The following is a 14696-nucleotide window of genomic DNA, read 5'->3' as shown; positions in this document are numbered from 1 at the left end:
TGTTAGGGTTGTTACAAAGGCTCCACAGACTACATGTTCAAGGGATCCTGGAATCTGAGTCAGAAGAAACAGAAATTAGATATCCTGAGTCTCACAAAAGAAAAGAAGGATACTCAAACACCGTGTATCACAATGTTGCTTCTATCTCACTTGAAGACATTTCAAAATCTGTTAACAAAGCGTTAGATGATGCTAAGAAAAGTATTGACGAATTAGGAATGTCACAGCTACTGAAAGCTAATGATAAGTGGGATAAACAGCCAGTATTTTTTCTGAAAGAGAATGAGTTAGTAAAAGAAGAGAATGATGATCACAAAGAAGAAGTCTCTGAGTCAGCTGTGCCAGAGGAGGAACCATCTCCTGAAGATTCAAGAGAAGTAGCATCTGGAATTCTCAAACTTTCCAAAGCCAAAATCATTGATGGTAACACTGCTGAATATTTGAATGCTTTGCACTCTGCATCGTTTAAAAAAATAGAAGTCAGTGGACTACCAGTATATGAAATGCAGTCAACTTCCTCCACAAAACACCCATCTAAAGTAAAGCACTCTCGTTTTGTGGAAGTATGCAGTGGTGACAAGAGTGTATATATTCATAAGACCACAGCAGTTTGGCTACTTCAAGAAACTGAACGGGTTTCTAGTGACCGTCTGCTTCGTGTGAGAAGCAAACAGCCTTTCTGTACAAATTCTAAACCAGCAAAGACCCAACTCCCTTCCGTAATGCATGCTATAGTGAACTCATCTGTTTACTGTCGGTGACATGTGTGTCTTCAGAACAGCTGCAAATGAATGGAAAATTGGACGTATACTTCAGTTTTCATACTATCAAGAAAAAAAAGTAAGTGCTAAACAATACCGTGGCTTAACTGCTGATGTTTTGAACCCAAACATTGGTGTACTGTGTAGCTGGTACACTGCATTGACGAATGAAAATCATGAATTTCCACAAAAATTTATTCTTTCTAATGAAACTACTCATATGCACATTTCCATGAAGATGTACTTGTGTACTATACCAAACACAGCATGCTTTGGAAATTTAGGTGATTCTCCTACAATCCAGAGTGGTATTAGCCAAACCAATTCAGATAACATGAAACTGATAACATCAGAAGAGTTCACTCTTAATTCAAGTACCCTTTTAACTATTCAAAACATTTTTCAGGACAGCCAACATGCCGATAACCATACATCTGCTAACAGTAGAAATTCTCCAATACTTATAAACGATGGTGACATACCTGTATCTAATGCTGAAGTGAAATTACAATGGACAATATATGGAAGAATCACGCTTACCAGCAAAGACAAACAGCTGATACTCAATGGGAGTAAACTGAAGGATAATCACATAAATGCATTTCACAATGTAGCAAAGATGCAATTTCCTCTAATTGGAGGATTACACAATACTTTAATACTCAACAAAACCTTGTTGAATGTGAGAGATTTTGCACAATCTTTGCAAATTTTATTTATTCCTAATCGATCACATTGGGCGTTACTACAAGTTGAAGGTAGTAATGTTTGTTTATATGATTCGATATTTACATTTGCCAGCAAAGATACTCTGAAAACTATTGCAAGGTTAATTCAATCCAAGGAAAAGTATTTTGATGTTACAATTATGAATGTTCAAAGACAAGCAAATTCCGTGGATTGTGGGCTTTATGCCACAGCAATGCTTTCTAGCTTACTATTGGGCCAAGACCCGGCAACAACAGTGGTGTATAATCCAGCAGAGTTACGTTTACACTTGACTGAAATTCTGAAGCACAACAAGATATCATTATTTCCAACTATAAAAACTCGGAAAAGGGCTGCTACAATAGCTCGTGTAGAGAAATGCTACATTTATTGTGTTTGTAGACTGCCAGATAGTGGTGGCGAGGATATGATCTGCTGTGACAATTGTGATGAATGGTATCATACTGCATGTTTGAGCATTTCAAATCTATCTGTGATAGGGGAAACGTGGTACTGTAATCAGTGTAACAGTAAAAAGACTTGAGTTTTGATAGATACGTGTATCTTATATTATAATTCTATAGTCATATCATTTACTTGAATAAAATGATTCAAACACACAATAAATACTATAACATTATTTTACTGCATGGGTTGTATAAAGGAATCTTTATAACAGCAACATAATTCCAGCTGTATAATATATAATACGTAGCTGTACAAGTACATGATACTTATTATAATGAGTCTAAATACCATGCATGGAGGCAAGCATTTCTCCTGATGAAGTGATCAAGTTTTTATCCACCTTTGCATATTAACTTGCAGTAGCTATGGTATAGTGCAATCGCCTTCTTAATTCTTGTTACGGATGAATCTGCAAAAAGATTGATTGACTTTATCACTTAGCTATGCACAAACAGCTAAAATTAGCTAGTCTAGATTTTTTTGTCAAGTTCACCTGCCTGTTACACCTAGTCTGGCACCTAGCTATGTACAGCTAGCTGTATGATGGCTAATCAATGATTGTTATTGTTATCACAGCTTTAGCTACAGTTGAAGTTCAGTAATGTTAGAAGGTATACATGTGATGGTAGTGGGTAGTTTAGAAATAGCAATGCTGGAAGTATAATAGTTGTCTAGATCTGCTTGAGGGTTGTATGGATTCTAGTGTCTCGCTATAGACGGGCACCTCATCAAGGTCTTGGTCGAGCAGCGGCATAGCTAGCTAGCCGAGAGCCGAGTATAGCAGCCCAACTGCATGAGTCAAGGCCAATGAATCCTCAAATAATCACAAGTATGGAAATCCGCGACAAGTATAGCCGGGGAGTATATAGCATCTAGAATTAATCAGCAGAAGTGAGTACATAATCATATCAACCTGAAAGAGCGAGCGAAGAGAGAGTGAAAATCACGATTTCATTGTGATTTCACGTGATTTCATAGTGATTTCAAGTGATTTCTTGGCAATTGTGTGATTTCTGATTTTGTTTACTGATTTCTGATTTCAGCAACTGATTTCTGATTTCAAAACTGATTTCAGCCGAGAGCGTACGTGATTTCAACAGGTGTCGGACCCCCGTGTTGGGGTAGTCTCGTCCTCGCAGACCCATTCTCTGGGGTGGCGCTTATCGATTAGAGATTATAAGCGCTCCCTCCGAAAGGGTCTGGTGAAATGCCCACCATTTTTGTCCGAGAAATCGCCAACTCCGGCGAGTGATAATTGGTGTTTAATAACTACACAAGAGGTGACGATTTGAGGTAAGCTTTGCTTTTGTAAAATCTGTACTGCGCAGCCATAAAATGATAAATACTGTTTAATCGTCACCTTTTGTAAAATCTTGTGTACGTATTAAACACCAATTATCACTCCCATAGTTGGCGATTTCTCGGACAAAAATGGTATGGGCATTTCACCAGACCCTTTCGGAGGGGGCGCTTATAATCTCTAATCGATAAGCGCCACCCCGGAGAATGGGTCTGCGAGGACGAGACTAGTGTTGGGGCGACTAATTTCAAAACGAAGGATGGTATGCAGCACCATAGATTATATCTATGGACTATAATCTATGGCAGCACACTTCTTGGTGGCTATATGTACTGATTAACTACATAGAGCGCCAGTTCATCAATACCCAGTGACCGCAGTTGTGCTCTGCGTCATTCTTTAAATTCCGAGTAAAATTCTTAGAGAGCAAATGACGTGGGGGCGACTAAATTCAAATTTCAAACTAGCCATTCTTGAAAACAAATGTTTCAATCTGAACGAAACTTTCAGAACAGTTTAAAGACACATTGCCCTACATGCCAAGCGAGTATTGCGGAAAACAACAATCTGGGATTTGTATTTGGCCTCTAGGTCGACTGATGACGACAAGGCCCCTGTCCGGGGATTTTGCTGTGTGTATGCTGGCGGTCCATGCGGTGTTTTTGTAGGCCTGTGTAGGCTCTGTAGGTTTAGCTGCTTTTTCTTTTTTCTGCTTTTTAAATTAAATTAGGTTTAACTTCTAGCTAGAGATCGGGGAGGATGGGAGTGCCATTAGGGCCGGAATAAAATTAAAAAAATAAAAATAAAAAACTGAGGACGACTGAAACTTCGTTTGGTGCTGAAATCACGACTGTAGGGTAATCATGTATGGTGAAATCGATGATGTGAATCTTGAGGTGATTGAGTGAATACTGAAGCGATAACAGGGCGATCAATGTTCGGAATGCACAAAGGAACGCAAGGCATACACCTGCGGTTGCGTCTAACCGCATGCAATTTAAAAAAAAAATGAAACTTCCCCTTTGATGTCGGCAACCTCGATCACGAAACAATCGGCATGGATTTGCTTCACTGCTTGTGTGGTAGTTACTAGTGACACGACGAGTTCAACTCCACAGTTTCAGAGGGATAGCGTAAGTGACGGGTGGATTACAGGAAGGCCGAATTTGACAACGTTCGTTCTTGTACAATCCTCACGTAGTGGTCGCGTCATTTATTGTCTGCGGCGCGCGTTTCTGCTTTACTGGCCGCGCGACTCACTACCGTGAGTCTTGATATCGTCCTCTGCTATCCCTCTATCAAGTTTTGGATCTGTGATAACCTACTGTATAGTCGCATAGCTACCTTCTTAATGTGAGTGTATGATTGTAAGTGATGTAACAAAATTGCTGCCTAGGACGTAAAGCCTATAAGTAGCTAGCTATGGAGCGTTCACTGTAAATTCGAAAGTATGACGGCATAGTACCTAAGGGATGACTCGTGAGTATGACCTTCATACTCAAGTTGCTACAGGAGTCATCCCTTTGGTATGAAATTCATACTTCTGAAATTACAGTGCTCTGGCGATACTTCTGAGAGAGAGAACCATCATTATTATAAATCACAATAAGTAGAGTTAGCTTACAGTATGTGCGACCTAGGTCTCGTGCGACCACAATCAGATCGTAGTAAAAAGATCTGTGTGGGCACAGCAAGGTAAACACAAGAACAAAACTGACAAACATACACACATTCATTTTCGTGCGAGGTCGCACATACTGTAAGCTAACTCTACTTATTGTGTTTTCACATTTATAATAATGATGGTTCTCTCTCTCAGAAGTATACAGAAAACAAAAAATGTAATTAGTAGTTACAAATTTAGGGAGACCAGTTCCAAGCCAAGAAAATTCGTTATGAGCATGTAATTAAATGCAAGTGTTGGCTGTTCTATCTAGAGTCTGTCTTATGTTAGATTTGGTGGCAATAGATGGCTGAGTGAAATCAATAAAACTCTTTAAAGCATGAATACTGCTAGGCAGATAGTGACCAATTACAGTGCTCCGACAATTCGTATATTTATGTGAGAGGGAAGAATCATCAAACGATTGAGGTCACCCAGAAGACGTTTGTGGTCATGTGGACAATAAAATAATTATTTGCGGTAGCTTAATTGCTTTGGTCTTAACCTTAATTGGACTAATCACCTAATCCTCCCTCTAATTTCCATTTTTGACTAAACTTCCTGATATGAATAAAACTCCACCAGTGGCAAAGGATGCACTTACGTGCCATTTCCTAATTGGCCACACCCACACAGTATGACTAATAATACATAGGTGCACATCATTGCCGCCTGTATAACAGTACATATAGAGTCTTTTTTGTCAGCCCCACTCAAGATTCTAGCTACCTCAATATTGATGCTATATATGTTGAAAAGCTACATAATTATGTGCCTGTAGTCCAGGTGACTCTCTGCATGCACTATACTAAAGTGAATTGCTGAAAAGCTCATTATAGATCTAGTACATTACTGAATGTACCAACTGGCTGGTCTATTTTCTTTTTATTAATTATGCCACTGAATTTTTACAATAGTTATTCCAGCCATACGTAAGTTGTACCTTCTGTGCCAACCAGAAAAATATACATTATTTACTATAAATAATTATACAGTACATGTTCTAATGTGCATAACTCTTGTCCAGTTGCATAAACAGATGTCCAAGCCTTCTGGTTATATAACTGGACAGGCAGCCACGTTGTTAGCACTACTTTCACAAGAGTATCATCAAGCACACTAGAATTGGGTATATAATAAGTTCAAAGCAAGCTAGGGTGTAGCATTGATTGATTAATAACTGTTCTCTAGGGACCTGGAATGCAACTGAAACTATGCCGAATAAAGAAAAAATTCTAATCCACCAACTTTGTGTCACCTCATGCTCAAACTCAAAATCACAGTGTTTTCCCTTATAGAATAAGTCACAATAAACTACAACTATTATTCTTTATACTTTGTTGTGATCAATATTGTTCATGACAATAACAATCAATACTATTAATGACAATACAGCATCATATTTTATAGTCACAGGCAAACCTCAAGATTAGGATGATATTCGGCTTTGTTGAGTTGGTACTCTGGTTAGCTTCGGTAGCTTCAGCTTATGCATACAGTGTGATCTTCTTGTGAATCGAAAGAGGTAAGTCGTTAATATGAATCAAAACATAGAGGGGAAAGAACCGTGCCTTGAGGTACACCAGAAAGGACCTGGGTGGTATCACTTTTTTGGTTATCCAGAATAACATAATTATTGTGATCTGTGGTTTAGAAATGATTTTAGCCAAGATAGTAGTGACCCTTGTACTCCGTAATGTGATAGCTTGTAATACAGAAGCGAGTTAGAGACTTATCAAAAACCTTACTGAAATCTAGTAGAAGGATGTCACATTGTCCCCTTTGAGCCAGACATTTGGCAAAATCATTTACTGTGGAAATCAATTGAGTTTCACAACTTCTTCTCTTATGATGTTCATCACAAAGTGTTTGGTGGTATTCTAAGTGCTTTGATATGGTAGAATGAACAATACGTTCTAGAATTTTGGAACAAATACAAGTGTCAAAAGGTCTGAGCATATAGGCAATTAATATAATGATGATTTAGAGTTTGAACTTTTCCCCATATAATAATATCAGAATGGTTCACAAATTCTTGGAAATCGTCACCATGCATGGTTCACCTATCAAACATAAACCAAAGCTTTTGAAATATTCTATAGCAATGTAATTTGAAATGTTATGGGAAAAGCGCTTTAGCATGGAATGGTATAAAGGAAGTAGGTAATGATGAATGCAAAACAAAAGGTGAAGTTTTCATCACATTTAAATGCTTAACATACATTGACTAAGGGTGATTCCTATCTCCTTCCACAAATTAAAGACTGCATATTCTAAGTATGTTATCCAAGTTGGCCTTTTAATGGCAAGTTCAATTGAAAGAAAAGATTAGGAAAATCTGTGTTTATAACTCCTGCACCAGTAAAAGTTACTATAGCTAGGTGAATAGAATACATAAGCAGAAACCTCTAGAAGTACATAATGATTGAATACTCCAAACTTGATGCTTATGTTTTATGTTATGTACTGTCCTGTTGTATTGGATTGTTGAATCAAGGAAGAATTGTCATGAGCTGTACCAGTTCCATTATGAAGTTTGCTTTATGAAAATTTTGGCACATTAATTTTGTTTTATTTCTATGATTAGCTATTATGTATTCTCCTAATTGTATACCAACAGGTATATAATACTATGCATACTAAAAGTTCAATGCTCCAATGCATCTGTCATGAGTTGTTATTATGCAGCATAGCCATTCTGTGGTTGATTCATTTTATCAGAATAGAAATGTCCCAAAACCTAAAAATCAGCAGCAGTTAACAATCAGTATGGGGGCCACACCCTAAGAATCAGCAATCCAATACAACAGGACAGTATACATAACATAAAGAAAGCATAGGCATTAAATTTTGAGTTCAATCATTGTGTACTTCTACAGAGGTGCCTGCAATCAACAACGGTCATGTTGGAAATCACCATAATCAAGAGTTCATCAAGACACACGGTAGTGTGTCGTGCGGTCCAAGAAGCCGGCGCGCCACACCGTGAGTATGTTTACAGGAAGAAAGTAAACGCAATTTTCACACCTTTGTAGCTCCGTGATTCCTTATCCAATTGAAACCAATTTGAAAGTTGTTACAGAAGTGCCGGCTAGGTAGCTAGGGGAGTCCACATTCCAAATTTGAAGAAAATCGCTCCAGCCATTTCCGAGATACGAGCGGCCAAATTTTTGGGGTTTTTTCTTCGTTATTTCTTCTTCTTCTTCGTTTCGCACACTTTGCAAAATCCGTCATAAAACACGAATGTGTGCTCTAATAGGGCTGAACTCTGACACACGTAAAGGGCTCATTAAGGCAAATCTCGGTACCAAGATTGGTAGGAATCCGATGAACATTCACGGAGTTATGACCGATTATTTGCGTAAAATTAGGTAGAAGGTCTGTCACGCCCACAAGGTAAACCGCTTGAAGGAATGAGCTGAAAATTGCTATGTAGATGGCGTAACTATTGTAGGAGTGCCTTTTTGTGGTTTGAAAAGAATCCAGTTAAAAGGCCATCGAGATATAACACAAAACCCAACCTGTGTCAAAATTACGCTATCGATTTTTATGAATAAAAAATACTATTACTTTTCACGCCTACCAGGCAAACCGCTTAGAGCAGTGAGCTGAAAATCGGTGTGTAGCTGAAATAATTATCATAGAAAGTCCTTGCAGTAGTACAGAAGAATCGGAGTACAAACCACTGAGTTATGATTCCAAAGCCAACTACGTGTAGCATATGCGATATCAAGATACTTTAACAGAACAGTCACCCTAATAGAGCATTCAGCTACGTTTATAATTTACTCCACTATAGAATTATATTACATTGCAAGTTATTCTGTAGGGAGTTCAGCTACAAACAAGTCACCCTGTAGTCAGATCAGCTAGAAGAAGGTACCTAATAGAGAGTTCAGCTACAAAGAAACCATCATGTAGAGAGTTCAGCTACAAAGAAGTCACCCAGTAGAGAGATCAGCTAGAAACAAGTCACCCTGTAGAAAGTTCAGCTAGAAGAATTACATTGTAAAGAGTTCAGCTACAAAGAAACTACCATGTAGAGAGTTCAGCTGCAAACAAATTGCCCTGTAGAGAATTCAGCTACAAACAAATCACCCTGTAGAAAGATCAGCTAGAAGAAGTTACCTTGTGGAGAGTTCCGCTACAAAGAAACCACCATGTAGAGAGTTCAGCTGCAAACAAATCACCCAATAGAAAGTTCCGCTATGAACAGATCACCCTGTAGAGAGTTCAATTAGAAACAAGTAATCCTGTAGAAAGATCAGCTTGAAGAAATCACCTTGTAGAGAGTTCAGCTACAAAGAAACCATCATGCAAGAGAGTTCAGCTGCAAACAAATCACCTGTTTAGAGTTCAGCTAGAAACAAGTAACCCTGTTGAAAGATTAGCTAGAAACAAGTCACCCTGTAGAGAGTTCAGCTAGAAGAAGTTACATCGTAGAGAGTTCAGTTACAAAGAAACTACTATGTAGAGAGTTCAGCTGCAAACAAATCGCGCTGTAGAGAATTCAGCTACAAACAAATTGCCCTGTAGAAAGATCAGCTAGAAGAAGTTACCTTGTAGAGAGTTCAGCTACAAACAAATCACCCTGTAGAGAGTTCAGCTACAAACAAGTCATCTGGTAGAGAGATCAGCTAGAAAGATCACCTTTTAGAGAGCTCAGCTACAAAGAAATCACCCTGCTTCATCTTTTCTTCTTCCTGTGGTAAAGAAAAAATGATAAGTTAAAAAGCCCTAAAGCCGGCCATAGGCTGACTTTGGGTATACAAATACAAAATGAAGTGAAATCTAATCCAAAACAGCCAAGCTGTAAAAAAAGAGTGCGGCCCTCAGAAAGGCAATGATGAAAAAAGAAGTGAAATCCAAGGTGGCGGCCAAGAAATGGCTGTGGTGGTAGGTTATTGGTAAAAATTTTAATAACGACAATTCAGGTGAATTTTGTGCCAAGGCCAAGCGGCACCACATTCACTTGAATTGTTGTTATTAAAATTTTTACCATTAACTTACCATCACAGCCATTTCTTGGCCGCTACCTTGGATTTCACATCTTTTTTCACTATAGCCTTTCTGAGGGCCACACTCTTTTTTTACAGCTTGGCTGTTTTGGATTAGATTATATATATATACTGAAGAGAGTATCCTACTCTCATATAATCTTGTAGAAGGGAGTATCATGAAGTTATGACATAACACTTCCGAGTTCTCCCATTTCTCTTTGTATAATTGTGACTGGGCCTACGAAAATAGGGCATGTAGACACATGATTTTTGCTTTAGCATCAAGGCCAAGTGCCAAGTGCTTTATTTTCATATAGCAGCAAGGAAATTTAATGCTTTAAATGGTTTATGGAGCTTTCTAGTCATGTAGCTTCACCATACACTAGGACTCGTTATTAACACGCATTGCACGAATTATTAGCAGCCTGAATGCATACAAACTAGTTTAACAAAGTAACTCACAGCATAGTAGACATTCATCAAGTATTTTGGCAGATTTTGGTCGCAACCCACAATTGATTCTATTGTGACACATGGTGAAGTATTTCCATGATATCTCCAGGACTTATCTGTTTACATTAACAAACGTAACAGCAATGTTACCTTCTCCCACCCATCATCGAAGGATGTGTACATCTATCTTCTGAGAATGATAATGATTGAGGACCTAAAATAAGTAGAACTGTTTATAAACCCAGGCAAGCAGCTTTCCTATCTGTAGTTTACTTTTCCAGAAAACCTACCAGCACAATCTAGAGTTCATCTAAAGTAGTAGCTAGCTAACATTTTAATGTTATGAATTCTACGAGGTCACATAATGGAAGAGGATTAACTATGTAACTAAATGTTTTAGCGTAACTGACTCATGACATTTCATGCATAATCACTTTGAAACTATACCACATTGTCTGGTTCACCTAGTTAATAAATAAATCATTTCTTAGTGAAAATTAAAAGTGAAAATAGACTCTAGCCTTTCTCCATTTTATGAAGATCTGAGCACTAGTACTGTATCTACTTTTTAGCATACAACAATTAGTTTACAGTTTATATACATTTGATTTGTATTTCTTACAGGAGACATGATAACCATACTGCTTACTGTCCATATTGCTGTTGTAGTTTCAGCACAGACCAGTTGTCCACCTAGAGGTATAACATACTATGTGTGTGTGTGTGTGTGTGTGTGTGTGTGTGTATTATAGTGTGTAGTGTATGCATGTGCAATGTGTGTTGTGTGGGCGCCTGTGGCCTGTGTGCGTGTATGCGCATGTCAGCATTGAAACTGGGTCACTACTGCTGATCCAGATGACTATTTGACCTGGATGTGTTTGTGATAAATTGAAACCAAATGAAAGGCATACACAAAGGGCTAGATTTTTGGTTGCTCCACTAGCATATTAAATTGATATGGTAAATTTTGTAACTCACGGTTCAAAGTACATTTACAGACAGCAAAACACATTTTCTATAAATGGGTGTGGCTTCATGCATATACCTAGTGCCATGCATTATGATGCATAAGGACAATATCATGCAGGTTTAGCCCACAGGTTTGCTGCAAGACTATAGTTCATCATGTTCACCTGGGTCCTCATTTCCATTAATAACTCTTGTTATATAGGCCAAACATTTAGTAACATTGTGAAGCCCTTAATCACCAGAATTGTTTATACTTTGATATGGGCAAGAACAAGTGAGTTATTGAGGCTTTAATAATATCCCATACATTTAGTATAAATGATTCAAATACACAAACATGTGTACAACATGAAAACAAGCTTGTTCCAGTGGGAGTAAACATGTCTTCAACTCTTTGATATTACTGTATTTGGTGGGGGCTCAGCTGCAGGTGAATGCAAACTGACTATACACTGACTATGACTTGTACATAAACTGTGTGTATATAATCAAACTGATTTGTATGCTAAATAATAATTATACAACCCAGTACTTGATGATACAAAGTGCAGTTAGAATTATGTCGTAAATAATGAACTAATGCATGTGAAAACTACAAGGCCTATGAATGATCACTGATAGCTAAACAAAGACACAAATGTATAACGGGCAACTTTTGTGGAGGTGGCTGGATTGTACAAAAATTCTAATTAACGCCAATCAAAACAACTTAGGCATGTGATACACATTACAGTACATGTGTTTCGTATTTTACAAAACATGACAAGGACTTATAATTAGTTACCCACTAATATTTTGTCGGGAGAAGGCACTTAACAAGCTAGAATCGAAGTAAGTTGCTTTATGTTGTAAAATACTGTACTACATAGATCAAGATACTCTAATAGAGCAGTCATGTAACTCCAAATAGAATACAAATTGGTATTGCCAGTGGCACCATTTGTTACATAAGTAGTGTTGTACTGATTCCCACTATTTAGGCAAAACTGATATTATCCTATTTTACCAATAGTTAACCAATACCCAATTGTAGGTCTATACAAGTTACACTTGTGCATACTCCACTAAGAGTAGAGCTTGTAAGGCCAGTGCTGTGAGGTTATACACTTACCTCAACTCAAAATTGCTAATCAGACAGGTGGGCTAGGGCACCAATCATCACTGTTTATTATAGAGTCGGCTTTGTGATTACCACAAAACATAAACCAATTACCAAAGTAAATGCCCGAGCCTAACTCTAACACCAGCTCTACAATGGTACTGCAGCTGTTGAAGCTGAACAGACTAACAATCTGCTGGCAACAGCCCATTACAACTAATTTCTGATTACGTTTAACACAACTAATTATCGGCTTCTACCAATTACTAATAATGGGATTGGTAATCAGTAGAAGATTATGACTCAATTATTGGTATAACTCTATTATGTATACTGTTTACGCAAGAGTGCTAGGTAGTTGCTGTATTTTCTAACGTTCATCATATCGCCCATGAAATAGCTACTGTTCATTACATAATTCTGTTAAGGCCACATAAACTCAGGGCCACCAAAGGGGGCGAGGAGGGGAGGGACTGGGGCATTTTGTCCCGGGCCCCTTGAAAACTTGTTAAAAGATTGCTATACCCTAATAGAGCAGTCAGGCATATATTCTAATAGAGCAGTCAGGTGTACTCTAATAGAACATACTTGTAAATATCCATATATTAAGGAACTTCATTAGTGGAGTTTTTCAGACATTCTAACATCATATGCATGATTTTATACTGCTTTATAGCTTTGGTGTGCAGTGTTTAAAGATGTAGAACTAGTATCACTTGGGCATGCAAAATGAACCCATGCTATGCATATTTATAATATTTTGATTGTAAGGAATTCCGTTTGTATCAGTGGATTCATATGGTTCCTATACCAGTGGGATTTACACATGTCTATATGTGTCTCTCTATATGTGTTATGCTGTCTGTTTCCACTCTTTCACACCTCACTTCAAAGGGAAGAAGGTGTATAAGTGGTATAATAGCACTGCTATCAGTGCTCAGGAATGCATCAACAAAAGAATGGAGGTAGTATATACAAGTTATATCCCTCCTAGGAGTGATATAACTTGTATATATACAGAATATACTACATAGGGAAAGTGGCCATTATAGCTACCTAAAGCTGTTTGGTTTAATTTTGTGCAGGTGCTGGCCTGGTGAAAAACAAACATACACCACATAATTCTAGTAGTTTGCAGCATCCTAGTTACAAACATAGCTGCAGTAATCAGCTACTAACATTTATAACTTTACGAATCTTCTTAAATATAAACAAATTGAGTCCCTGAAATACCCCTAAAATTCAATTTCATTGCACTGTTTTTTGTTTTATTTTTTTCACAAAATTTCTGTGGGGGGGGGGGGGGGGGGGGGGGGGGCGCATGCCCCCATACCCCTCCTAGATAGAGAGTGTGCATACGGAATGTTCAGACTTGGGCATGACCAATCATGTACATAAAATAAAATTAAAACATTATATATATGGGGCCACACTTTAACTCTTTGTCCTGGGCCCCATAAATTTTCTGGGTAGCCCTGCATAAACTTAATCATTAGTTTCTCATCCCCACCCACATTGCCATTTTTCTTACCTCATCAAGGATTTTTTTCACCACTGGTGGCTAAGAGAGGCAAATTAGCACCTTTTATAGTTGGTACCTTCACTACCTTGCTAGAACAGTCGAAGAAAATTGCATTTTGAGTCATTTTAGCTAGTTAATTCAACTATCTAGTTAGTAAAAAATAAAATAAAAATCTGCCCTCCCACACTGCTATTTTGAGTATAGAAGGATGAGAAACTAATAATTAAGTTTATGTGGCCTAATCACTGGTATTTATATATTATAATGATAACGATATTTTCAGGGAGATTGGTGGCCCGTTGTTTGCTTGTTTCAATCAAAGATACTAAATGAAGCATCCATGGAATCAACATTGAAACCGAGTGACTACTGCTGACCCAGACAGCAATCCAACTCAAACCCAGATTTGACCTGAATGTAACCCAGATTAATCAAAACTGAGGCATACGCTGAGAGCTATGTTTTGGGTGCTTGACTAGCATGTTAAGTACGAAGGTAGCTGTATGAAAACTAAACAGATTATAATTAACAATATCAGTCAATGAATGTAATTCCATGTACGTTTGCAAATATCAAGATGTGTTTCCTGCAAGTAGGCATGGCTTTGTGCATACCTAACACTCCGTACTTACAAACAGTACCAGTATTAAAGTGGGTGTGGCTCATACACTAGCCTAGACCATGTCTCATACAGTAATGGGCATGACTCTACATAAGTCTGTAGGTAGCTATGGGTATGGATTCATGCATACC

Source organism: Dysidea avara, chromosome 12 (assembly GCF_963678975.1).
Source record: "Dysidea avara chromosome 12, odDysAvar1.4, whole genome shotgun sequence".
In the NCBI taxonomy this organism is placed as follows: Eukaryota; Metazoa; Porifera; class Demospongiae; order Dictyoceratida; family Dysideidae; genus Dysidea; species Dysidea avara.
The sequence above is the reverse complement of the archived record's forward strand: the minus strand, read 5'-3'. Positions refer to the sequence as shown.